The 25,253-nt window shown below is 34.4% G+C and overlaps 1 long non-coding RNA gene across 1 annotated transcript in view; it reads left to right on the top strand.

Moving 5' to 3' along the window:
* The window catches only part of LOC144616797 (uncharacterized), a 423,028-nt gene that overhangs the window by 91,416 nt on the left and 306,359 nt on the right, over window positions 1-25,253 (top strand). The window contains exon 2 of the long non-coding RNA XR_013556553.1: window positions 2,481-2,513. This is a non-coding gene — a long non-coding RNA (uncharacterized LOC144616797). The remainder of the gene's footprint in view (window positions 1-2,480; window positions 2,514-25,253) is intronic.

Raw genomic sequence — 25,253 nt, 5'->3', positions numbered from 1 at the left:
AGGATATTTATGGCACATGTGATTTATTTTTCAATCACCTAAGATTTAACAAAGAAACTATATCATGATTAATCTCAAAAAATTGAGAGGTAATTTATTTTTACAAATTCTGGTTGAACAGCAAAAGCATGTCATTTCTAAAGGTGCTATTAGGAACAACAATAGCATGCCAGCTATTGAAGTATGTATAGCCCGAATATTTTAAATTACAAAGAAAACCAAAGGCAACACCTGAGGAAAAACTAATACAGAAACTCCACTGTCATTTTGGGGAATTCTTTCATGGATACTGGATAGCTGAAGTGATGTGTAGCATCTTTTCAGGGCTTTTCATATGAGGTTAAACTTTTATTTTTCAAGTGCATGTTATCTTCTTGAATCCTTCTAACATGGTAATTTTAATACAAATTTTGGTTAATAAAATTGACAAAAATAAATTGGTTGAGATGAAAATTCAACAACGGAAACATTGGAATAGCTCCTATGTTTCAAATGCTGTGACTCTTGATTTTGGCAAATGACTTCTTGTACTTCTTAACATCAACTTAGGAAAATCTACTTTAGAATTAATCTCCTAATATTCACTTTCAGCTGTATTCTATTCAGGATCAAACCTGATAGACCTGCCTTCTGCTGAGTAAGTGCTTGGCTTCCTTACTTACACAATTTTATTTTCTTAATGATAACATCTATCATTGCAAATTGCTCCTGACATAAATTTTCCTTAAGGTCTTTCTCCTTGTTTTCTTGCAAAACCAATTTAGTCTTGTTTTAACTATAAAAACTAATAATTGAAAATTCTTGCTAAAGTGCATTATTCTATTACCAATTGTTCTATTGCCAAAAATTACATTTAATCATCCTTGTCCTTTTATTACAAGTATGTAAACAGTACATAATTTGATGTGTTTGAATAGATATTGAAGTATCTAAGATATAGTGTTAAGACAAAAAAAGTGAGTTTGAATACAGTGTGCTTTATAACTACAGCCATCTGTACAAATATATTTGTTTATTAGATAACAATGTTAAAACACATTGGTACGTGCATAAAAATCTGGTATAACATGCAGCTAATTTATTGAGTGAGATTATACTGAACATTCATTCCTTATATCCTTATGTGTTATATTTGGCAAGAGAGGTTTTGTTTTGGTTTGGCTTGGTTTAAAAATTAAAATGTTACATTTATTTTAACGTAACTGAAAGTTTAGTGTGAAAAGAGAAGTTGGTTTGTTTTGGTTTTGGTTTTGGTAATAAAACACGGGGAAAAGACCAGAAGCATGTAGAACCACATATTATTAATGACTAATTCCAGGAGGTAGAATTATATGCAATCTTAATTTCCTTGCTTCTTGACTATATTTAAAATATGTGTTCATGTAAAAGAATTATCAATTTAGGAATGCAAGGTAGAATCATGTTAATGGACTAAAATCCAAAACTCCCTCATTTATGACACTTGTAAAAACATCTCATTCCTCATACACTTTTTTTGGAAATATTTTATTAATATGGTTAACTCTTGTTTTGATGAAATGTATTTATCAATAAACTGCCTTAATTGTGTGAGCATTGTTAAATCAGCAAACCAAATGTGACATCATAGCTAAGTTATTGTTTGACTTTCTCATAAGCTTTAGTTAATTGTGAGTGGATTGACAAGTGGTTTTTTTTAACTTTATTTTTTCTTAGTTTTCTTTTCTTTCTTTCTTTCTTTCTTTCTTTCTTTCTTTCTTTCTTTCTTTCTTTCTTTCTTTCTTTCCTGGTGGTTGTGTCAGTTTTTGTTTGTTGGCTTTTTTAATAGGGTCACAGATAATGACAGTAGAATAACTCCATACCTTCTTTCATGTATAACAGGGAAAACACATCAGGAAGATTAGTTTCTATTTGTAAGAAACATTAAAACAATAAAAAATAAAAAAGAGTACTCAGTAAGCCTTGGTTTTATATATTTCTTTCTCTTCTGTTTTAATGTGCTAAATCACTGTTTCTTACCAACAGTATACACATTCGGGTGTCATTAATTCGTCTTAAATATATCATTTAAATACATTTGTTTTAAATATAACATTTATAAATTTGTTTACCTTATATCAGTAAATGTGCCTATTTTATTCCTAGTTATCCATTCTATTTTTCTTACTATTTTTGTCTTTCTTTGACTTCTGGCTTTCCTTTGCCTCTTCAAACATCTCCAGTAATATTTGAGATCTTTGATAGCTAATGGTAATGTCAGAGGACATTTCTGGATGCAAGCCAATCATAATGTCTTTAAGTAATGTTTATATATCCCAAGCTTGCCAACTACTTACCAGTGCATAGCAGAAGATAAATGTATGCCATTCTACTAGCAAGGCTAAAAGAAGCCAAGCCATCTGACTGCTAGCAACCTAATTTTTACATAGCTGTTTATAATTCTCATTGTCATGTTATAGCAATATGATTTATTAATCCTTCGGCATTTTTCTCCTTGACAGCTTCTCAGCTGCTGTTGCATCCTTCTTGGATGGGTAAGTTCTACATACTATTTTGAAACTGTGAGTCAAATTTTATGTGTTGAGACTTCATTTGTTTTAGGCACTTAGGCTACTAAAGTGGAAGAACTTGAATTTAATGCCATCAAAGATGAAAACAGGGTTCAATCATTTGAGAGACATAAAAATAAAGAAAAATAAGTTTGGAGATGTAATTGCAATGGAAATTTTCAATAATTTTAATTGAGTAGGTTAAAATATAACTTATATTACAGTTTTTACAGGTAGGCCACAGCATTTTACTCCAAATAAAAAATATACTTTGTGACCTTGGCAATCTTTTATGAATATTAAAATATTTTGATTCAGGATTACTTTTGTCAGAATTATTTAGAATTTTATACCTTTTAACCGTACTTTTACATTTTCAAGTTAATTTAAAATCACCAGTAATTAGCTATAACTACAATTCAAGATGGTACTTATCCATTATGTTTCATTTAATTATAATAAAATTAGATTGATTGTTACATATCATACATATCAATGCAATTTAGAAAGCTATTGGAAGGGAGAGTGTGCACACACACACACACAGTTGGTTTTGGTTTGTTTTTTGTAATAAGATATGGGGAAACAATGACAAACTCCAGGAGATAGAATTACAGGCAATCTTAATTTCCTTTCTAAGAAAAATATGTGTATATATATATATATATATATAAATATATATATATATATATAAAATATGTATATATTTACTTCTTATTTATATATTGCATATGTACACACATACACCAATGATTTACTAAGCTAAGCTCTAAAAATGATTGTTTTGCTAGAATTTATAGCCAAAAAAAGAAAAGATATAATTCCATAGTTCCCTTTGTCTAATAAAAGAAATGAAGTATTTTTGTTTAATGTAGACTGACACATTTTTTTTCATGCTGGTGAATCCAGAAGCAATTCAGACATATAAAATATATTATGAACTATCATATTGTCTACTATAAATTTACACAGACTTTTTTTAGATGAGTAACTTATAGTTTTGGGTTTCTATCTGATCTGCTGTCTGGATATTGAGATCCTTTATCTATAGTGTCGTGTCTTAAGTTAGTGAAAGTTTTGCTATGGAAAATGAAGATCATGTGTGTTCATGTTACTTCTTTATGATCTAATTTGGTACATTGAGTTTAAAATTGTGAGAGGAAGGTATAGTTTATCATGAGATGATCTCACTCAAAATTCAGGTGCTTTAAACTGGATATTGTCCAGTGATAAATTAGGTTTTGTCATGGAATTTTGAGATGAACATCTATAGGAGTATATTCTCTAGTGTTGATTAGAGAAAGATCTGTAATCTTTAGTCATTAACATTCTTCTGTGAAAGTTTTGGAGTGTGATTGTGTTTTCTCAACTATTCAGATGTTTTCTATCATATTTCTTCATAGAAATAAAACAAATGGTTAATTCCTAAACATGTAGGAAAAAATACAACCATGATGCAACTTACCATCTGTTTTAACTTTGGTAGATAGCTTGTTTTGAGATTCCAGAGTTCTTCGTCATTGTATTAGAAAGTCAGGGGTACCTGGGTGGCTCAGTCAGTTAAGCGTTCAACTCTTTATTTCAGCTTGCGTCATGATCTTGCGATTTGTGAGTTCTAGCCCCACATCAGGCTCTGTGCTGACAGTGCAGAGCCTGCTTGGGATTCTCTCTCTGTCCCTCTCTCTGCCCTTACCCTGCTCTCTCTCTGTCTCTCAAAAAAATAATTAATGAATTAGTTAAAAAGAAAGCTATACTATTTTCTAAAGTATTTTAAACACAGCTGTTTGCAAGTGAGTACACAGAATAAGAATGGAGTGTTGATGATTTAGTCTCTGTGTCTATCCAATTTCTTGTGAAGTCTTTTGTCTGCTCTAGTCTAACTCAAAATCATTACTACTTATACCCAATTTAAGTTCCCTGAGAACTAGTAAACAACCAATGGAAAACCAATTAGGCAATTATCAATTTTCAGATAGCTTCTCATCTTAGAAAATGGGGGGGAAAAAGAAAATCTTGCATACCCTCAATCTCATCTTTTAGAGTATATAATACTATAGAGTGGGAGATAATGGTCACAACATCCAGAAAACTTGAATTATTTTCATTTTTTTTTAAGATTTATTTATTCTTGAGAGAGAGAATACAAGTGTGGAAGCAGCAGAAACAGGGACAGAAGATCCAAAGAGGGCTCTGAGCTGACAGCAGTGAGCGTAATATGGGGGTCAAACTCACCAGCTGTGAGATAATGCCCCAGCCAAAGTCAGATGCTCAACTCACTGAGCCACTCAGGTGCCCCATAAAACTTGAATTTGAAGTCACTTGTCTTCATTAACACAATAATGCTATCAAGATCTTTTAAAAGTCAGTGTTGATTTTTAAACTTTTAATAATTTGACAAATAACTTATGTTAATATTGTTAAAATGACATTTCACCGAAGCAAACTCTATTTCCCAAAATTAGCACAACTTATTTTCTTTCTGAAGTCACATAAACAAATTAATTTGTGATTGTTGATATTACATATATGGTGGGGAATTTTGAGCCATTATGGATATATATATATATATATATATACACATACACACACATATATATGCCATATATACATGTTTATTACATTGTAATATCTTACATTGTTTTATATACATATAAATACATTGATTATGATATATGTAAGACATATTATATGTATTATAATCAGTGCATGTATACAACTAATGCTTAAATATTCCTTATAAAGTTTTAGATCAGAGAAAGTGGATGCTCCATAAGATAGTTCTGGAAGTGATAGTAATGAATTTAAAGCATTAAAGCCAGTTTTTGAAACACTTATTAATGAATAAAGATTCATTTTAAAGAAAGTTATTAGGATGCTATAATTCTGTCAATATTTAGCTACATGGAACTTCACAATTTGGGTAGGAGCAGTAGTGTCAAAGAGGTCATTAAAGATTGTTGCCTCTTGCATCTTGCACTTTACATATCACAAAATAAAGATTTACAAAGAATGATTCATTGTTTGGGAGCTAATTTCCCATTAACATTTGAATCATTATTAATGACAATGAAAGTATTTCCTATTGTTTTAAAAATTACCTGTAGTAAAAATCTATGAAAATGCATTTTTATTCAGGTTTGGATTTTTCAGCACCTTAAAAAGTACAGTTTACAATTCGTGGGTATTCTGTAGAACATATCCGGATAAAGGAAAAACTTACACGTGCTTATACAGAAGCCTTATTTCTCTAAAAACCCAAAGAAACTGCCTTGACTCTCTTTTGCTTTCCTCTTTTAATTGTTACCTAAGTAAGTTAAGACATACACATACTCAACTTGCAAACATGCAATTTCAGAAATATTTTCAGAGGTAAGAAATTTAATGACATGCTTCTTGCATATTTACCAGTGAACTTTACTGTAGTTGTTACATTTTATTTTTATCAAATTCCAAGAATTAAAAAAATTAAAATAATAATTTGATAAATGTGTAATTATGAATATAAAAGGAGAAGTGATGAACCTGGCAACATTAATATTTTTGTATTCACAAAATTCAAAGAGTAGTAAGAATCAACTCTCTTGGCAAATTGTTATATAAATTACTGAATGAACACTATGTTGGGGTATCAGTGTACATCATTACTTCAACCTCAGTGTAGTACCTATGGTCTTCATATTCTCCTCAAGAAGGAGGAATAATAAGCAGGAAGACCCCTGAGTTTAGCATATACAGGAATATGGTAGACCTATGTTTTTCATATGCATGCCATTTTTCTCTCACTAAAATAACTCAATTCATTACATGTGTATCAATTAGTGGGGACCCAGCTCCCATCCCTTCATAACCCCCAATACCAGAAGGAGTGACAGACATATGACTCAGGTCTATAAAATCTGAGTCCCTTATATGATTAGTCAGACAGATTGATATAGGGCTGCGTGAGTAATCCAAGTTAGGTTACTGCTTTTGTCCTTATTTGCTATTCTAAGGGAACAGAATAAAGCAAACGGAGACAGGAATGGGAAACAGAATCCCTATGTCATGGTTTGAGACTTAGATTTTCTTCAATAACATTTGTTAATATATCCACTTTTTAAAAAATACATTGTTTTGAGATTGATTCTCGATTAATCCCCTAAACATATTGACTTGGTGGTATATGATACTTTGGGACTCGCAGATCATTCTCTGAGGTGGTCTTAATAATAGTATGTTAACTGAATCCAATTTTTTTTCTGTGACCAAGATCTAGACTTTGCACAGTATTTGTCAAAGATGGGAAAATGAAGCATTTAGATACATATTTTTTACAATGTGAATGTGTGTGTGCATGTGTGCACGTGTGTTTAATTTTCAGGAAGTAAGTTAATTACAAGAAAAGATCCAATAGCAGAATTACAAGTATTCAGTCTTCTGTTGTCATCTAAAGACTTGACCTCAGTGTCAGATGTTTAACTGTTCTAAGGACACTGGCTCTGTTCTTCAGTGTCTCTTAGGATCTTCGGAGAAGCTGCTTGCATAGAATCTTATATGATCTACAGCAGTGCTAGTGTTCCCTCTCTTCCAGTTTACACCCTGCTTGTTTCCTGGTATGCACAGTTCACATCACCCTCCCTCCCACTGTTGTCCTTATTTCTCTAGCTCTTGATATAGCTGGTGGGAGAAGAGAACTATTACTAAACAATGACTGCCATGTGCTAACGTGCTCACCCATCCATAAGATTCTTCTATTTACTGTCCTTGTTATTTATGTTGATATTTGCTTAATTTAAGATGTACACAGTTAATATATGGGGTGATTTAGAAAGACCATGGAAATAAATATTATCCATGGTTCTTTCTTTCACTGAATTATATTAGATTAATAATATCTATGCTAATGATTCTACCCACACTAAATGTCATAACAACTTTATATCTACTCTTTTAAAATATACAATGGAAGATGCCAATAAAGCATGGCATGCTGTATGTTTTCAGTAGAATGGACTTACACAATTGAGAGAATATATTTAGAATCCTCTGGCAGGCCCCATGGTTTCTGTTTGTTTTGCTTTTATTTTTACTATTAAAATTTTGATCAGTCTTATGTTATCAAATACCTTGTGGTCACTTTAAGACAAAAACACAATTCCAATTAGGTAAAATTGAATTGACTAACCCCACATAATAATCAAATGCTGAACCTAATTTAAAGTCAGATATTTTCCCTTTCTCCTTAGGGACCCTGTAATATAAAACAGAGCAATGATTCTTCATTCTTTCCTGGCTAGCATTTCCTCAACCAACTCAGCTATTTAGCTAAGCACTCTTAAGTCTCCATGATCAAAAAAGAGGGAGGAGAAGAAAGCAGATAAGAGCATTTTAAAAATGAATTCATGCCTTCTGGGCCAGATGCATTGATTCTGTCAATTTTTTTTTTTTTTTTTTTTTTTTTTTTTGTTCTTATGGATCATTCCTATGGCTCTTTTGTTGCTAGCTCCGTTCCTTGGTATGAGCAAGGTCTCCCTCCATTATGCTTTGTCAAGGTAACCCTCACACACCAATGTAGCGCATACCAGCAGCCTTGGCTAAGGCTTGGAAGGTCATCGTTTTGGACAAGATGCCATTTTAAATGACAGGCCAGTGCTCCTATTGCTAGACGCATCCCTGGTACTTTAGGTTCTTGCATTCTTTAACCTATTTTTAGGGCAAGTGGTGTGATTGTGCCCCTGCAACTTTGCACTATTCCATTTTAGCTTTTTCAAGCATGAGTCAAGAACCATGTCAACGTCACTCCCACTTCAGTGAAATATACCCGATCCCTTTATTGGCCTGTTAAAACTTCTTTTCCTGACTTTGTATTAGTTTTACCCTCTACTTTTTGAAGTGTGAATGTAGGAGGGATTATGGGGGTGGACAAAGCATACAACTTACTGTTCAACTTTCTCCAAAGAAGTCTTTAAATATTCTGGCTTTATTTTCCAACTCCCAACCATCTGTGTCCTTGATGTGACTGAGGGGATTCATTTTAATTGTCAAGTTGAATTTCTTTATAGATGATTCATTTATTTTGTATTGGTGACTAAGCAAAAACAGAATTGTGTTTCATAGTTTAGAATTTCCTTCACTAACTAATGAGTGCTTTAAGGTCATGAGCCATGTCTTTTATTCGTTTTGTTTTTCCTTTTGCTCCTGATACAGAAAAGTCATCATGAATTCTTCTTGGACAGATGATTGAGTCATACTTTGAAATGAGACAAAAGAGAGTGGGGAGCTAGATCATGACAGGAAAAAACTAAATCTTAGAAAATATAAATGTTGATATTAATAGGACCTAATTAGAGTAGTACTTCAAAGGAAATATAACATATAAAGCACTCCGTAGTTTAAAACATGTCACAGATTTCTTTGACACTTCTATCAGGTCAAGTCTGTGTTCACTTTCCTTGGACCTTGGTGGCCTTTGTGACTGCCTTAATGAATAAACTTCTTAAAGAAGAAGTGATATTGCATTGCTCTAAGGCTAGATTTAAAAAGGTCATGTGGCTTTTGTAAATCTCTCTAGGGACATTTGCTTTGGGAGACTTCAGCAAGCAAGAAATCTAGCTATCTTTTATTTTTAATTTCAGTATAGTTAACATACAGTGTTATATTAGTTTCAGGTATACAATATAGTGGTTCAACAATTCTATACATTACTCAGTGTTCATCATGATAAGTGTACTGTTAATCTCCATCATCTAATTCACCCTTCTCCCTACCCACCTTCCCTGTGGTAACTATCAGTTGGTTTCTATAGGGAAGAATCTGTGTTTTGGTTTGTCTCTCTTTTTTTTCTTTGTTTTATTTCTTAAATTTCACACATGAGTGAAATCATATGGTATATGTCTTTCTCTGACCGACTTATTTAGCTTAGCAGTGTATATATAACCTCCATATTCCTCCATGTTGTTGCTATCTAGCTATCTTAAGTATACCGTGTAGAGAGACAAAGCAAGAGACTTAAAAAAGGAAATATTTAACTTTAAGTCAAATTTAGAGAAAATATTAAGTCAGGTGAGACCAACTAGCTGAGAGCATTCAAAATTGGATTCATGAACAAAATAAGTGATGCCATTATTTTAGGTCATGATTTTAAACTGCTACACAGTAGTAGATAACCAGAGCAAGAAGTATGAAATATTGAGAGCGTTTTTTCCTTGAGAAAATGGATGAAAAATGAACTGATTACAGAGTTTGTTTTACCATTATGGTTTAGGTCAAGATTCCTCAGAGCAGCCCTACTGACATTTGGGGCCAGATAATTTTTTGTTGTGGGGAGTTTCTCTGTGTATTGTTAATAGTTTACCGGCATCCCTGCCCTGTTCTACTAGATGTCAATGGTACATAATCCGCCCACTTGTGACTACCAAAACTGTTTCTGGACATTTCCAAATTTTCCTCTGGAAGCCAAATCACTCCTGGTTGAGAACCACTGGTTTAAATAAACTTAAGAAAGAATGGAAGGAGAAAAAAATGTTGTGAGAGAAAAGAATATAAAATGTTATAATCTAAATAGCAAGAATTTATATCAAGCCCCCTAATAGTAAGCCAGGAAGTAAAGATATTACTGAAACAAGCATATTCCAGAATTTGATGTAGTGTTTGCAAAATCATCAGAATGTTCATGCTACTCATACTTTTGTAAATCCATAGGATTAAAGCTCCATTAAGTTGTACAGTTACTGAAGTTCACCTTCACGATTTTTTTTTTTTTTTAATTTCTGGTACTTTTGTTTCTCTTATTTCATGCTTCAGCTGATTTTTCATGTTATTTTGTATCATTTCAATAAAAACATTTTTATAAATGAATGGTTTTCCAAGAGATGAGTTTTGTCCCTCAGATAACCCCATAATTTAGCATTTGCGGCTTTTAAAAATGCTTATCAGGACACAATTACTAATTGAGACTAATGGGATATGCTGTACATTTCTGACAGTATAATCTACCTCTTCAAATTTTGATGATAATAATTGCCTGGCAACTTACAATTCAGAACATTATCAGAATTTTTAGTCATGGAAAAGGAACAAAAGGGTTAGGGTTTAGAGTGAGGGGACATTAGATTTTAATAAGAATCCTTGTTTTTTCTCCAGTGTGAATATTTTAAACTACTGGCATTATAGTCCTGAATTTTCATTTTTAGTACTCTTATATAAGCCATTTAAGGATGGGCTCTGGGTGCTTCATTGTAATTTATTAGATTTGTTTCAAACTTTTCTTTCTGAGCAAGGATTATTGTGAAAATTATAATTACTAGTTTGTTTACTTTTGTAAATTGTTTAATCCTCCAGAGGAGGTTGGTTGACCAAAAAGAGAGCAAATGAGTTGATTTTGTTTGCATCTTGGAGACAGTGATAGTGCTATTATTTCCTAACAATTCTGCTGCAAATGCTGTTTGTCACAAATGGTGAAAAACCATGAAAAGATTAGTGCAAATCCATCTTAGGTATTGGACAATATAATTCTATCACCATAACAATGAAAACAGCTCAGAATATACTATATACTGCTAAGAAATGAGACGCATTATCTGCACATTTAATGGACAAGAGACTTGTCCACATTCCCAATGCTAACATAATGGTGTTTCTACTGGAAGTCTAGGTAACCGAGTGCCTCATCATATTCTGGACTTAACTTTCAAATATACCAGACATTATCTTTTTCATGGTAATTGGTATGTCACTATTACAAGGCATATATCTGTCATCAGTTGACAGCTACCCCTTATCAGAGGAATAGGACATCCATTGCACATAGCATTCAAGTAGATTAAATCCATTTTTCTTTCTTTTCTTTTTCTTTTTTTTTTTTTTACAAACTTTACATAGTACAATGACATATAAATTGATTTGTAAGCTATTCATAACTTCTAGATGAGTTTACCTCTTTCATTTTTCAGGAAGTAGAGGAATTGTTAAAGCTGGATAGATCTGGCATGCTGGTATATTTGCCCTTCTATAATTGATTTTTATTTTAACATTACTCTCTTTTTTGCAAGGGCAAGTTGCCAAACAAGATGAGATAATTTATATTTTGTCACATTTGCTTTGAAGGATTAATGTACACCAACAAGAAGAATCAAAAAGATAATATCAGGCAGACCCAACTTTGAAGCAGAGAGGAAGTTACTCTCTAAAAACAAAATTAGACTGCATCCTGTTTATCAAAATAGTTTCTCAATTTTCACATTTATTTAATTTAATTTGGCAAATGTTGTCCTGTTTTATGTCTATGAGTACCTCCTCTACCAGATTAATGTTGGTTTACAAATGTTATTGGTAATTAGGAGGCAGTTTATGTCACATGTTTTAGAAAACCACTAGAATTTTTTTTATAATGGCAACAAACAGAATTCAGCATACTAACATGTTATGTTGTTATCTGCCCAAAACAATAGTTAGGTTATAAATGAATCAATTACCTTCAGTTGGATAAATTGAAACAAAGAAATAAAAATACAGAATCCAGTTTTATTCACTTGTTTCTCTATCAGAAACACATTAAAACCATGTGATTTGAAAGTATGTTTTTTATAAAGGTCAGTATTTTCTCTCTTGAAATTCAGGTGTCATTACTAGTAAACTTTAAGCATTCATAAACCAGAATAATAGCCTAAAGCTGATATCGATTTATGACGTCAAATAAATCTAAAGTATTACCAAAGTTTATGGGCAAAGTTATGCTAACATAATGGTGTTTCTACTGGTACTCTAGGTAACCTAGTGCCTCATCATGTTATTTTCATGTTAAAAGGTAGTAAAGGGAAGTAAAGAGAAGAGATGTTTTTGGATATATGTGCAGTAAATATTGAGGAAAATAAATAAACACAGGAATAATACCTAAGAGCCTAAATTTTGAAATGTGGTTCTGTGATACTCATTTACTACTCTCATGCCTTTATATTGACACACATACCAAAAAGGAATAAGGTCAATTCTGTAAAATATTTTATATGTGAGTGACACATCTCTAAATCAATTAAAACGTATTATTTTAGTACTATTTTTGTATTTTCTTTAATTTGAGGAGCTACTTAGAAATTGTTATGTAAAGGGGCGCCTGGGTGGCTCAGTCAGTTGAGTGTCGGACTTTGGCTCAGGTCATGATCTCGCAGTTTGTGAGTTTGAGCCCCGTGTTCGGCTCTGTGCTGACAGCTCAGAGCCTGGAGCCTGCTTCAGATTCTGTGTCTCCTTCTCCCCTCCCCCGCTCATGCTCTGTCTCTCTGTCTCTCAAAGATGAATAAATATTAAAAATCAATTTAAAAAATTGTTATGTATAATTATACAAGATTTGACACTAATATAATGCATTTAACTGTCCTGTGACTTATAGTTGAGTTCTTACAACTTTATAGTCATCCTCAAATATATCAAAAGATGAGACAGTCTTAATTCTAATTATTATTTTGTTCACCATGTGTACTCACTATGTGTACTTTCTATAGTTTGCTTCTACCATAACTAAAATTATTTGGTATGCCAAAAAGATACTTATTTTTATGTATTTTTGTTGGGATTACCTTTTATTCTCTCCTCCCATCATAGAACACAGTAGATCACAGTAGTTTTTGCAAAGTAGGACTCAGTAACTTAGTGAATGAATCCATAAATGAAAAAATTAATGCAGAAATAGATGACGGGTGAACTGAATGATTGGTGAGCGAATGAGTACCATATGACACTTTTTTCCTGATGTTCTCTCTAGTCAGAAAATCTTTTCCCCTTCATCCATTATCTATGTATGTTTTCCAGGCTTCAGCTTTCCATTTTATCCTTCCTTGGTAAACTCATTTGATATCTTTATCCTAATAGCTATTCTTCATGATAAACATTCTTCAATGAAATATTTTTTGACATACTTTATGACAGTGTTTTATATGTATCATTTCTATGCCTTCTCAGATTACTACATGTTCAGAAAATTATAAAAATAATGTATAATTTCCAAGTAGAATGTACATCAGGAATATTTATTTATTTATTCATTTATTATTTATTAATTTATACATTGACCAATTAAAGGATTAAAAATCACTTTTATAGATGCCAAAAGATATTTATCAAATTTAATGCACATTTTCAAATAAAAACATCTGAATACATTAGTAGGAGAAATGTATTTTCTTAAACTTGTAAGGAAAATCTCTAAAAATCAAGCATTATTATTTAATGCTGAAAACTAGAGGCATCACCACTGAAATGAAACCTGAACAAAGATACCACCAATTTTCATCTTTTAAAAAATCATGCATAATTTGAGAAAAATAATTCTAACAACGGTCAATAAGAAAGTGATGTAATTTGATAAATCTGTTTTTATATAGCTAATCATTAGATATATTCTGTAAGACAAAATTAGAAATCTAAATGTACATGAATAAGACAATAGAATACTGATTCAGTCATGTTGATTTAATGGAATAATACATAGTCATTTAAACATAAGCCATGTATATGGAACAATATTCTACTTATAAAATCAAATGGTAGAAAATATTGATTATATTATCAAATTTTAGAAGGGGGATATATATATATTTACCTGTGTGTGTGTGTGTGTGTGTGTGTGTGTGTGTGCGTATACACACATTTAATACCTGTGCCTATAAAAAGAATGAACTAGATTCGTATGTACAGACTAAAAAGAATCCATAATATGTGAAGAAAGAAAATTAAAGAAAAATACTGTAATATATATGTTTCCATACTAGTTTTTGTTTTTTTAGAATTATTTATTGCATATCTGTAATCAATATTTTGATGAAATTATTCTTTCCTAAAGTGTAGAGTCTTCCAAAAATTCATACATACAGTGTGTGTGTATATGTGTGTTTGTGTATAGACATACACCTTTACAATCCCACCTTTACAAATGGAGATACAAGCCCTTACAATCCCATAAATATGAATAGATTTAATAGACGTTATAAGCCTTTGGCTATAACCAGTGCATTTATTATGATGTGATAACCCAAGAAGATGAATTAAAATTTTCAGAATAAGATGATACTCAGAGGATGGGGTTAACCTAATACTTGTTGGTGGAAATGTTCAACAGCTGTTTGAACATACTGTCATTTGGAAGTGAAAAAAGGACCAATTCATCAAAATCAACAATACTCACAGAGGGAATTGTACAGTCTCCTAGCTACCTTTATAGTAAATCCAGTTTAAAAAACCCATCATTTAAACCATCTGTTGTACATAAGAAGACACTAGTTAATAGCAACACTTATTGTCAACAGAAGCAGAACTGCTGAACATAACACCATGGATGCAATTGTCTGTGTTTGTGTTTTGTAGATGTATGTATTTGAGCAGAACAATTTCATATTAATTAAATAAAAAGCTGGTTTACAGAGATTTTCAAAATGAATAGTTGGCAATTACAGAATGACTAAACTGTGGCACTGTTAACCTTTTGACAAAATCTTTCCTCAAAACAATTTTATCAGTGCTCATTATTACTCTGATGGTAAGATGGTACCTTTTCACTTTCTGACTTATGTCGGTAGGTCAATAGGTATTGGGTTGTAGAAAAATGCAGATTCTGTTAGGGAAGGGAATCAAAGGAAGAAAACATTGTCTACACTTGGCATATAATTTTTCTGTTTAAACTTAATGGAGTTTTTCCTTCTTGATACCTGGATAAAAGAATCTGGACACTCCATTCTCTTTTTTTTTTCTTCAAAATTATTTTTGTTTATATTGTGACTAGAAGGTGAAAATCTGATTAAAAATAAATAAAAATTAAAAAAAAACAGACTCTATGCCCAGTTTTAATGCTCAAGAAAAAATCCAATTTTCAAAAACAAAAATTTTGTCATGACTCACAGTGACATCAGATGGCACAAAAAATTTTGTCAAGTGGGCATTAACTCATGAAATGTTGGACATAACTCAGGTGATTCCTGCATACCCCCAAATGACTCATTTATCCTGTAATAATAGTATATAGCCTAGAGTATTGAAATCACTCAGGTTTAATGAGTTTTGACTTTTGACTTAGATGCATTCTAAAGTTTACTTTTTCTTTTTCTTTTTCTTTTTCTCTTTCTTTCTTCTTTCTTTCTTTCTTTCTTTCTTCCTTTTTCTTTTTTCTTTTTTCTTTATTTTTTTATTTTATTTTTTTTTATCAACATGAGGAACTCTTCTGGAATTTTATTTTATTTTATTTTATTTTCAATATATGAAATTTATTGTCAAATTGGTTTCCATACAACACCCAGTGCTCATCCCAAAAGGTGCCCACCTCAATACCCATCACCCACCCTCCCCTCACTCCCACCCGCCATCAACCCTCAGTTTGTTCTCAGTTTTTAAGAGTCTCTTATGCTTTGGCTCTCTCCCACTCTAACCTTTTTTTTTTTTCCTTCCGCTCCCCCATGGGTTTCTGTTAAGTTTCTCAGGATCCACATAAGAGTGAAACCATATGGTATCTGTTTTTCTCTGTAGGGCTTATTTCACTTAGCATCACACTCTCCAGTTCCATCCACGTTGCTACAAAGGGCCATATTTCGTTCTTTCTCATTGCCACGTAGTACTCCATTGTGTATATAAACCACAATTTCTTTATCCATTCATCAGTTGATGGACATTTAGGCTCTTTCCACAATTTGGCTATTGTTGAGAGTGCTGCTATAAACATTGGGGTACAAGTGCCCCTATGCATCAGTACTCCTGTATCCCTTGGGTAAATTCCTAGCAGTGCTATTGCTGGGTCATAGGGTAGGTCTATTTTTAATTTTCTGAGGAACCTCCACACTGTTTTCCAGAGTGGCTGCACCAGTTTGCATTCCCACCGACAGTGCAAGAGGGTTCCCGTTTCTCCACATCCTCTCCAGCATCTATAGTCTCCTGATCTGTTCATTTTGGCCACTCTGACTGGCATGAGGTGATATCTGAGTGTGGTTTTGATTTGTATTTCCCTGATGAGGAGCGACGTTGAGCATCTTTTCATGTGCCTGTTGGCCATCCGGATGTCTTCTTTAGAGAAGTGCCTATTCATGTTTTCTGCCCATTTCTTCACTGGGTTATTTGTTTTTCGGGTGTGGAGTTTGATGAGCTCTTTATAGATTTTGGATACTAGCCCTTTGTCCGATATGTCATTTGCAAATATCTTTTCCCATTCCGGTGGTTGCCTTTTAGTTTTGTTGGTTGTTTCCTTTGCTGTGCAGATGCTTTTTATCTTCATAAGGTCCCAGTAATTCATTTTTGCTTTTAATTCCCTTGCCTTTGGGGATGTGTCGAGTAGGAGATTGCTATGGCTGAGGTCAGAGAGGTCTTTTCCTGCTTTCTCCTCTATGGTTTTGATGGTTTCCTGTCTCACATTCAGGTCCTTTATCCATTTTGAGTTTATTTTTGTGAATGGTGTCAGAAAGTGGTCTAGTTTCAACCTTCTGCATGTTGCTGTCCAGTTCTCCTAGCACCATTTGTGAAAGAGACTGTCTTTTTTCCATTGGATGTTCTTTCCTGCTTTGTCAAAGATGAGTTGGCCATACATTTGTGGGTCTAGTTCTGGGGTTTCTATTCTATTCCATTGGTCTATGTGTCTGTTTTTGTGCCAATACCATGCTGTCTTGATGATGACAGCTTTGTAGTAGAGGCTAAAGTCTGGGATTGTGATGCCTCCTGCTTTGGTCTTCTTCTTCAAAATTATTTTGGCTATTCGGGGCCTTTTGTGTTTCCATATGAATTTTAGAATTGCTTGTTCTAGCTTTGAGAAGAATGCTGGTGCAATTTTGATTGGGATTGCATTGAATGTGTAGATAGCTTTGGGTAGTATTGACATTTTGACAATATTTATTCTTCCAATCCATGAGCAGGGAATGTCTTTCCATTTCTTTATATCTTCTTCAATTACCTTCATAAGCTTTTTATAGTTTTCAGCATACAGATCTTTTACATCTTTGGTTAGATTTATTCCTAGGTATTTTATGCTTCTTGGTACAATTGTGAATGGGATCCATTTCTTTATTTGTCTTTCTGTTGCTTCATTGTTAGTGTATAAGAATGCAACTGATTTGTGTACATTGATTTCGTATCCTGCAAGTTTGCTGAATTCATGTATCAGTTCTAGCAGACTTTTGGTGGAGTCTATCGGATTTTCCATGTATAATATCATGTCATCTGCAAAAAGCGAAAGCTTGACTTCGTCTTTGCCAATTTGGATGCCTTTGATTTCCTTTTGTTGTCCGATTGCTGATGCTAGAACTTCCAACACTATGTTAAACAACAGCGGTAAGAGTGGGCATCCCTGTCGTGTTCCTGATCTCAGGGAAAAAGGTCTCAGTTTTTCCCCGTTGAGGATGATGTTAGCTATGGGCTTTTCATAAATGGCTTTTATGATCTTTAAGTATGTTCCTTCTATCCTGACTTTCTCAAGGGTTTTGATTAAGAAAGGGTGCTGGATTTTGTCAAAGGCCTTTTCTGCATCGATTGACAGGATCATATGGTTCTTTTCTTTTATTAATGTGATGTATCACATTGAATGATTTGCGAGTGTTGAACCAGCCCTGCATCCCAGGAATGAATCCCACTTGATCATGGTGAAAAATTCTTTTTATATGCTGTTGAATTTGATTTGCTAGTATCTTACTGAGAATTTTTGCATCCATATTCATCAGGGATATTGGCCTGTAGTTCTCTTTTTTTACTGGGTCTCTGTCTGGTTTAGGAATCAACGTAATACTGGCTTCATAGAATGAGTCTGGAAGTTTTCCTTCCCTTTCTATTTCTTGGAATAGCTTGAGAAGGATAGGTATTATCTCTGCTTTAAACGTCTGGTAGAACTCCCCTGGGAAGCCATCTGGTCCTGGACTCTTATTTGTTGGGAGATTTTTGATGACTGATTCAATTTCTTTGCTGGTTATGGGTCTGTTCAAGCTTTCTATTTCCTCCTGATTGAGTTTTGGAAGAGTGTGGGTGTTTAGGAATTAGTCCATTTCTTCCAGGTCGTCCAATTTGTTGGCATATAATTTTTCATAGTATTCCCTGATAACTGTTTGTATCTCTGAGGGATTGGTTGTAATCATTCCATTTTCATTCATGATTTTATCTATTTGGGTCATCTCCCTTTTCTTTTTGAGAAGCCTGGCTAGAGGTTTGTCAATTTTGTTTATTTTTTCAAAAAAACAACTCTTGGTTTCATTGATCTGCTCTACCGTTTTTTTACATTCTATATTGTTTATTTCTGCTCTGATCTTTATGATTTCTCTTCTTCTGCTGGGTTTAGGCTGCCTTTGCTGTTCTGCTTCTATTTCCTTTAGGTGTGCTGTTAGATTTTGTATTTGGGATTTTTCTTGTTTCTTGAGATAGGCCTGGATTGCAATGTATTTTCCTCTCAGGACTGACTTCGCTTGTCCCAAAGCGTTTGGATTGTTGTATTTTCATTTTTGTTTGTTTCCATATATTTTTTAATTTCTTCTCTAATTGCCTGGTTGACCCACTCATTCGTTAGTAGGGTGTTCTTTAACCTCCATGCTTTTGGAGGTTTTCCAGACATTTTCCTGTGGTTGATTTCAAGCTTCATGGCATTGTGGTCTGAAAGTATGCATGTTATGATTTCAATATTTGTATACTTATGAAGGGCTGTTTTGTGACCCAGTATATGATCTATCTTGGAGAATGTTCCATGTGCACTTGAGAAGAAAGTATATTCTGTTGCTTCGGGATGCAGAGTTCTAAATATATCTGTCAAGTCCATCTGATCCAATGTATCATTCAGGGCCCTTGTTTCTTTATTGACCATGTGTCTAGATGATCTATCCATTGTTGTAAGTGGAGTGTTAAAGTCCCCTGCAATTACCACATTCTTATCAATAAGGTTACTTATGTTTGTGAGTAATTATTTTATATATTTGGGGGTTCCGGTATTCGGCGCATAGACATTTATAATTGTTAGCTCTTCCTGATGGTAGACCCTGTAATTATTATATAATGCCCTTCTTCATCTCTTGTTACAGTTTTTAATTTAAAGTCTAGTTTGTCTAATATAAGTATGGCTACTCCAGCTTTCTTTTGGCTTCTAGTAGCATGATAAATAGTTCTCCATCCCCTCACTCTCAATCTAAAGGTGTCTTCAGATCTAAAATGAGTCTCTTGTAGACAGCAAATAGATGGGTCTTGTTTTTTTTATCCATTCTGATACCCTATGTCTTTTGATTGGCGCATTTAATCCATTTACATTCAGTGTTATTATAGAAAGATACAGGTTTAGAGTCATTGTGATGTCTGTATGTTTTATGCTTGTAGTAATGTCTCTGGTACTTTGTCTCACAGGATCCCCCTTAGGATCTCTTGTAGGGCTGGTTTAGTGGTGACAAATTCATTCAGTTTTTGTTTGTTTGGGAAGACCTTTATCTCTCCTTCTATTCTAAATGACAGACTTGCTGGATAAAGGATTCTTGGCTGCATATGTTTTCTGTTCAGTACATTGAAGATCTCGTGCCAATCCTTTCTGGCCTGCCAAGTTTCAAAAGAGAGATCAGGCACAAGTCTTATAGGTCTCCCTTTATAAGTTAGGGACGTTTATCCCTTGCTGCTTTCAGAATTTTCTCTTTATCCTTGTATTTTGCCAGTTTCACTATGATATGTCATGCAGAAGATCGATTCAAGTTACGTCTGAAGGGAGTTCTCTGTGCCTCTTGGATTTCCATGCCTTTTTCCTTCCCCAGTTCAGGGAAGTTCTCAGCTATAATTTCTTCAAGTACCCCTTAAGCACCTTTCCCTCTCTCTTCCTCCTCTGGGATACCAATTATGCATATATTATTTCTTTTTAGTGTGTCAGTTCTCTAATTTTCCCCTCATACTTCTGGATTTTTTTATCTCTCTTTTTCTCAGCTTCCTCTTTTTCCATAACTTTATCTTCTAGTTCACCTATTCTCTCCTCTGCCTCTTCAATCCGAGCCGTCGTTGTTTCCATTTTGTTTTGCATTTCGTTTAAAGCGTTTTTCAGCTCCTCCTGACTGTTCCTTAGTCCCTTGATCTCTGTAGCAAGAGATTCTCTGCTGTCCTCTGTACTGTTTTCAAGCTCAGCGATTAATTTTATGACTAGTATTCTAAATTCACTTTCTGTTATATTATTTAAATCCTTTTTGATCAGTTCATTAGCTGTTGTTATTTCCTGGAGATTCTTCTGAGGGGAATTCTTCCGTTTGGTCATTTTGGATAGTCCCTGGAGTGGTGCGGACCTGCAGGGCACTTTCCCTGTGCTGTGGCATGTAACTGGAGTTGGTGGGTGGAGCTGCAGTCAGACCTGTTGTCTGCCCCCAGCCCAGTGCTGGTGCCACAGTCAGACTGGTGTGTGCCTTCTCTTCCCCTCTCCTAGGGGAGGGATTCACTGTGTGGTGGCGTGTCCCGTCTGGGCTACTTGCACACTGCCAGGCTTGTGGTGCTGGGGATCTGGCGTATTAGCTGGGGTGGGTAGGCAAGGTGCACGGGGGCAGGAGGGGCAGGCTTACCTCACTTCTCCTTAGGTGATCCACTTCAGGAGGGGCCCTGTGGCAGCAGCGGGAGGGAGTCCTACCCGCTCCCGGAGGGGTGGCTCTGCAGAAGCACCACGTTGGGTGTTTTCGCGGAGCAAGCAAGTTCCTTGGCAGGGACTGGTTCCCTTTGGGATTTTGGCTGGGGGATGGGCGAGGGAGATGGCGCTGGTGAGCGCCTTTGTTCCCCCCCCAAACTGAGCTCTGTGGCCCAGGGCTCAGCAACTCTCCCTCCCTTTGTCCTCCAGGCTTCCCGCTTTCCGAGCAGAGCTGTTACCTTATGACCTCCCAGATGCTAAGCAAGTCCCACTTGCTGTCGGAACACACTTTGTCCGGCTCCTCCGCTTTTGTGAGCCAGACTTGGGGTCTCTGCCTGGCCGGAGGGCCGCCCCTCCACCCCGGCTCCCTCCCGCCAGTCCGTGGAGCGCGCACTGCCTCTCCGCCCTTCCTACCCTCTTCAGTGGGCCTCTCGTCTGTGCTTGGCTCCGGAGACTCCGTTCTGCTAGTTTCTGGTGGTTTTCTGGGTTAGTTAGGCAGGTGTAGGTGGAATCTAAGTGATCAGCAGGATGCACGGTGAGCCCAGCATCCTCCTAAGCCACCATCTTCCCACAAGTCCTCTTTTTCTTTTTTAAATGGTCAGGTATTGATTGTTTTCTTTCATGGATCAAGACCTGGTAAACATCTTAATTTTGAGAAACACTTTTTTTTTTTAATTTCGTATACCATCATTTTATTTTTCCTTGACATAGGCTATTTTATTGATTCAAGTGAAGAAGAATCAGCTTTATATTTAATACATATCAAAAATACTTAAATACTAAAAAACTTGGATATGTTTTCAACATATCGTGCATTTTTAGGTTATCTTTTAATCCTCTAAATGTCTTTTCAACTACAATCTTTTTTTTTTATTAATTTATTTATTTTGAGAGGGAGAGAGAGAGAGAGAGAGTGCATGAGTCAAGGAGAGGCAGAGAGAGGGAGAAAGAGAGAATCCCAAGCAGGCCTCATTGTAATAGTGCAGAGCCCAATGCAGGGCTGGAAGTCAGGAATCACTAGATCATTACCAAAACCAAGAGTCGGACACTTATGGCTGAGCCACCCAGGCGCCCCTCTTCAACTACAATCTTAAATATGATTTATTTTCTCATTTTATAAATGGATGAAATAGGGAACTACCAGAAATTTGTAATCTAAAGGACTTTATCACATAAATTGTTTCTCATATTGTATAAGTACCTATCTCTAGCATATGACAAGGTATCAAGCTAGAAAACTTCACTTAAAACTATAGTGTCTATTCCCAGGGCAGGACAGCTTTCATGGACGTGTGACCTATAGGGTCAAACAGGACCCTTTTTGGTTTATAACTCTGCATTGTCTGTCTTGAAATTCTTAATAATTTTTAATAATGAGCACCACATTTTAATTTTGCATTTTGCACCGGGACATTCCAGGTGTGTATCTGGCATAAAGATACAAAGTATAAAAATATGGAAAATATCAAACTATATGAGTTTGTATGATTTGATATGTTAGCAATTTTAATATAAAAATATTAAAACAACTGAGACTGTGAGGTGAAAACCTACCTCATTTCCATAGTTTCTTTCTTTCTTCTGTCCTTTTTTTCCAAATTAGTAGAGCTCTTCTACTATTGAACAAAAAGCATGTATGAATAAAAGGAAAACTAATAAAAATCAAAACTTACTGACTAGAACAGTGAAATAACCATCTTCCCACAAAATTTTGAGTTCACATTTGTGACTGTTTCCAAACTATGTGGTAGACCTGCTTTGTTACCCTTTGCATAAGCTCTGTATTAAGCCAATATTCCCATCTCTCAGTTTCTATAAGTGTTCAATGCTAACATTCAAGCTTAGTCCACCCACCGCCAACTGGTAGGAAGGCAACTCTATAGGAAGATCCAGGGATAGACTTTACCTTAGACACATCTTTACCTGTTCTTGACTCCGTCTCCTTCTTTACCTGCTTCACTTCCTGCCTTGAGAGTCAACAAATTACTTGTGCCTAAATCCCTTCTCAGGACTGACTTCTGATTTAAGTCAGAAGTGAACTTAAAACAGTTAAAGTCTTAAGGAAGCTAATTTAGGAAAGAATGGATTCCTGGAAATGGAACTAAATAGATAATGATTATGAATAAGTTTTGAGAAAGTGCTATCTAGAAAGATTACAAAATGTCATACTGTCCACATTAGATGTCTATATTAGATGTTCAAGAGATATCTGTATGATTTGATATGCTAGCAATTTCAATATAAAAATACTAACTTAAACTACTGAGTCTGTGAGGCAAAAACCTACCTAGTTTCCATAGTTTCTTCCTTCCTTCTGAACTATATCGGCACAAAAGTGAAGTGTGTTAATGTGAAAAAGGAGATCTTATCAGGGTTGTCCAATATGTGTAAAACAAAAACTAATTTTTACTTATGTAATGATTCATGAAGCTGAAAGATTTTTATTATATCTTTTGGCCGTTCTTATATTTTTTTGCTGTTTCTATTATAAGTAGGAATTAGTATTGTTTATCCTATAAAAATAATAATCTCATAACCACCCTTATTTGAAGAAAAGTCTTACCAAGGTCACTGATTAGTACTTCTAAGTTGTCACTAAGATCATAAAAAAATAATTGGACTCAACTGGTAGATCTAGTACTTTTGTGTATGTGCACATATAAGAGCTTTATACCAAACAGGAGTAGTAAGACAGAAACAGGAAAGATAAATTCTGGCATGTCCTTCTCTGCTGATATGTATATATTTTATATATAAATATATATTGATACTATATGTGTATGTGTGTGTATATAGTATATATACACACACATACACATATATACATATACTTGTCTGTTGACCGTGATTGTAAGTACATCTACGAAACTCTCAAGTCCCTTTATAGATTCAGCACCTACAATTATGAACATTTCTTAAAAATGTTCACAGCATAGTTATTCATAAATCTTCAATAGCCGCTTGTGATAAAAGCATTTCTTAGTGTTTATAAACATTGAGGTTTTTTTTTTTTTTTTTTTTTTTTTTTTAATAACTCTTCCTGTGTAGGTATGAAGTGACCTGATTCTTATCAAAGAGTTGGGTATTTTCTGACCAGAGAAGGTAATTTTAAGGTTAGAATTAATTGGTATACATAGAGGGGAATTGGGCTTCTTGATTCAGAATGAATTATAAAATTGGTGAGATCCATGGTTGTTCTTCAATTGGAGTTGTTGGCATTATGGAAGAGTCATTATTCTCTTATTCAGCTCTTAGATATTGCATCATATCCGCTCCTCTTCTTTCTCTGCTTCCATCTCCTCCAAGGATAGGAAATGGTAAAGAAATGATAAAATTTTGTGTTCTACATTTAACTCTTATATTAAGATAGACTTCGTCCAGGCACTGTACCAGAAATGCTAGGTTTCTACCTGTCTTTCAATTTAAAGTGTTACTGTTTTAAAAGAAGTTTCAAGGGGTGAGATGCTCAGTATTTTGTGTATTTAAAGAATCAGTGGTAGGAGCAGTGAAGAAAATTTCATGAAATACATTACTGGAATTGCACATTTCTCAAGTTACAAGTAAGTTGATTCAGGTTCTTAACCTTTGCTGTATACAAGCAGATAGAAATTCATCTGTTATATAAGTGAGAAAGAATTGTATGCTAATTGAGCAGGTTTTTTAAACCCTTTAAAAATACTCAGCATTGGGGCGCCTGGGTGGCTCAGCCGGTTGAGTGTCTGACTTCGGCTCAGGTCATGATCTCGCAGTCTGTGAGTTGGAGCCCCACGTTGGGCTCTGTGCTGACAGCTCAGAGCCCAGAGCCGCTTCGGATTCTGTGTCTCCCTCTCTCTCTGCCCTCCCCTCACTCGTGCTCTGTCTCTCTCTCAAAAATAAATAAACATTAAAAAAATAAAAAAATAAAAAATAAAAATAAATAAATAAATATAAAAATACTCAGCATATAAACCTGTGTGAGGTTTCTGGTGTTCGTTTTGTTACTGTGTGTTCTATCTCAAAATTTCCAATGTGCACTGTGAATAACTTAAGTAAACCAGTTCAAAAGCAAAAAAAAAAAAAAAGAGAAGACCTCCTTCAGGATTCCTTATTTGATTTACTTAATTAGACATTATTTAAATACATTCTATTATTACCATAAATGGGTAAAAGTAAATTTGGCTTGTGAAAATGTGTCC

The sequence above is a fragment of the Panthera onca genome, chromosome B4, assembly GCF_046562875.1.
Source record: "Panthera onca isolate mPanOnc1 chromosome B4, mPanOnc1 haplotype 2, whole genome shotgun sequence".
NCBI classification, from domain to species: Eukaryota; Metazoa; Chordata; class Mammalia; order Carnivora; family Felidae; genus Panthera; species Panthera onca.
This window is presented reverse-complemented; position numbering and strand designations above follow the sequence as displayed.